Source organism: Ciona intestinalis, chromosome 9 (assembly GCF_000224145.3).
Source record: "Ciona intestinalis chromosome 9, KH, whole genome shotgun sequence".
Lineage (NCBI taxonomy): Eukaryota > Metazoa > Chordata > Ascidiacea > Phlebobranchia > Cionidae > Ciona > Ciona intestinalis.
In genome coordinates, this window is record NC_020174.2 from 2,752,451 (window position 1) to 2,756,215 (window position 3,765).

Here is a 3,765-nt window from a genome sequence, read left to right on the forward strand (position 1 = left end):
GTTTTTCTAATTCCAACGACACCTTACTTGTTTTAATCGGTTCTGTATAACCAAAGATATTCCAGCTCAAACACCGTAAAATTCAAAAAACTGATTTGAAAGTTGCGTGGCGAAAAAAACTGAGAAGTGTACTACCCACGTGACAAACACGTAACAAAATTGTTGAAGCGTGGCCGCTCTCGTTCAAAAAAGCGAGAGGCAGTGTTTTCAGCGAAAAACGAGAGAAAAAAAAAACGCAAAAATGCACAAAAAAAACGCAGGTTTCGCTTTTACGAATGAATCAGTCACGTGCCTGGTACGTTCCTACGTCACAATCACGGAGCTCGTAGTAAAAAAAAGATAGCGCTAGAGATCACTGTTTGAGGACGATTATCTCCGCCTATACTGGACCAATTTTAATAAGCAAAGTATTTTTGGAATCAATAAAACGGTCGCTTTATGAATTTACCATAAAAAATAAAAGTGACGTGGGGTGTGTTTAGGCCCTTTAAAGGCACGAATTCCATCGCCATTATGCTAAACTTCAATTGCAACGCCTTCGAGGTAAGTTTCAGTTACAAATTGTATAAGACCGTTAATGTAGCTGATTATTAAGCAAGTTTTATTAAACTCTTTGTATAAACCAGCCTCTTATCGTGATGCACTGGACCGTGACGAAGGACGAAACTAAAATGTTTGTGATTGATAGGATTTAATGACGTAACAAGCGGCTAGTTTCCACTCATTGGTTTTAATCTCTTTGGCTCAGCCATACATCACAGAACTAAAAAAGAGTAGAACGCGCAACTTCCCAAAACCGTGATGTTTTCTTTTTTCTATTCACGTGACCGCCAACTCCGTCCCCATTTCGCTTGGTCTCCATTGTAAAAAATAGGCGCACAGTGATTTTGGGAGGTTTTAGCTGTTTATTTTAAAAACTGCACCAACTATTCCAGTTTATTAGGTCACGTTAACGCATACAGTTTACCACTTTTTAGAAAATTATTTATTTTGAAAAATTTAATTAAAAACGTTCAAACAAACGGTTTGTTAAATATATATATGTTTGGAAATATTTATTTTTCCCTATAAACTTATATTAAGTCAAAAAACGAAGAAAACTACATGCTTGGTGCTAAACCATACAACACTCACCCAGGAAAGAACCAGCCATTAGACAAGTAGTTTTAAAAAATGGGCATTAGTGCATACAGGATTTGCAGAAGTCACAAATGAAATTGTCAGAAAACATTAAAGGTAATTTTCCAATCCAAGTAATTAATTTTAAATTGTCTTGGCCACTCACTCAGTATGTTATTATTATTTTTAGATTTGTTGCTTTATGCGCTTATTTGTGTTTGCTAGTTATACATATAGCACATTACGTAAATTTTCACAAATTTACTCCAATAAGCATACTGGTATTTTTGCATTTTAAATTCATGGATATTTTATATCTGGCGGTCTAAGTTTAAAACCCAGTTCAAAGAACCAGATTTTTTGTTACCCCGTATCGGGTTAGTTACTGTTAGTCTCTTACTGATTTACAGGTTCCATATCGTCTGAATAAAGAATATGCTTAAAACATTTTTGAAGTAATATATATAATATATCTATATAATGTACTTTTAGAATTGAATTTAATGCTGATGCTGCACTATCCCCACTAGCCCTCTGTTAGTATTTTGAAGTAATATATATAATATATCTATATAATGTACTTTTAGAAGTGAATTTAATGCTGATGCTGCACTATCCCCACTAGCCCTCTGTTAGTATTCTTGTATTCGATGTTAAAGTCACAATTCAATACATTTAACCTAATTAGGTGAAGCAGAAAAACATATTTTATGTTGTGGAATAAAAGAAGCCGATGAAAAATCCAAAAACCATCCTTACTTAAAATAAAATGGAAAAAAGATTGTTACCACCAATATTTTACGATCACCTGTGCCATTTTATTGAGCACGTTGGTGGTCATATAGATTCTTTTTTGTCGAACAGTTGTTCTTGTTGTTTTTTGGACGACTTTTGACTTTTTCTCCGCGCTTACCTCAATTTTTAATTCTAGCATTTATTCTTTAATCTCTTGATTGAAATCAAATCATAATATATATTTAAAATTGGTTAGACTAAATTTTCAAAATTGAAACCGCGTAGCTAGCGATTATAATTAACGGTTACTTTACTGTTTAATCAAATGCGCCAAATTCAAAATGCCCTTTAAACTTTAATTAAATGATTGTACTCCATAAAGTGTTTTGAACTAAGCATAGGTTTATAAACCATATTGCATAAGAATAGCGAGTAGTTAACGATTACATTACTGTTTGTTTAAGGCGCTAACTCGTACTTAAAATGTACTCTACCATTGATTAATGGACGGTATTCTTCAATACAATAATTTTACCTAAGCAGCCTTATAAACCATAAAAATCGTCTTGTAACGCTTGCGGGTCAAGTAAACTGCCATGCATCGGGATCCCGTTAGTAACACAGTAATCGGTAAATATAAACAAAAATCAGTAAAATCAGTCTTATATATCTCTTATTAAAGAAAACAAATCCAAAATACTTGTTACGGCAGGCGAGAATCGAACTTGGGACATGACGTTAGTAAAGCGCGCGCTATAACCGGTAGATCTAGTAATCAGCACTGTCGAGACAGGGGTTATGTTGTCTGGGAATTTGGAGGGCACGTGTTGGTGAGATAAGGAATCCTCACATCTATTCAAACTATTTCCATTAAAGGGGGGGGGGACGCATTAAAAGTTAATTATCAAGCTCAGTCGAACGTTGTAGTAAGGGTAATTAATACTATACTAATTAGTTTAATTAACGTGCTCACGCATTAGATCTTTTTTCTTCTGCGTTAAAAGAAACTAAAAATTTAAACTTGGAGTTAAGGAAAAGGCCCACATAATGCATATCAGTGATTTCAAATTTTTGTTTTAAACAGATTCGTCCTCGATTTTTTAAATATTTCATAATACCTGTATCATTTGGTGCAGTTATAAGGTTTCTTTCCAAAGTACTAAAACATAAGAAGGCTGACTGACTTATCACCTTCCAGGGTTAGAGATATATCTAAAAATGACTTTAAAAAATGTACCAGTGTCTCCACAACAAGCCAATTAATTTTATCCAAACTTTCTTGAAGGCCACCAATGCTCAGTAGAGATATGATGTCTGATTTGTTTTTTAACACAGATTCCAGCATGGTGTATGTCGAATTCCATCTAGTTTCATTGCTTTGCTTGATACATGTGTTTAATTTCAGATTTAATCCAGACTTCTTATAGTATGCCGCCAGCTTTTTAACTGCTACAACTGTGGTTCTTATCATTACTTCAAATGTTTCATTGGGTGACGAATCTAAAATACTGTGTTTAATTTCAGATTTAATCCAGACTTCTTAAGTATGCCGCCAGCTTTTTAACTGCTACAACTCTGGTTCTTATTATTACTTCAAATGTTTCATTGGGTGACGAATCTAAAATACTGGTGGAGGATTGTAGTTGCAGTGTATGTCGCAATACTGTTGCTAGCATGTGGCAACTACAGGGTATTCTGTGGAAAGACATAAGAGCATTTTTTATATTTGCTCCATTATCTGTTACAAAATATATGTGGCTTGCAAATTCCTGTACAGAAAATCCCAACATTGTGCAGATTTTGATTCAATAGCCTTTCTTATGTTTTCACCACTTTTTTTGCCATCAGTGAATTCAGAAACTGTCAACACTTGCGACTTTAAACTTCTGTTTAGCATAAAATGTACTGTGT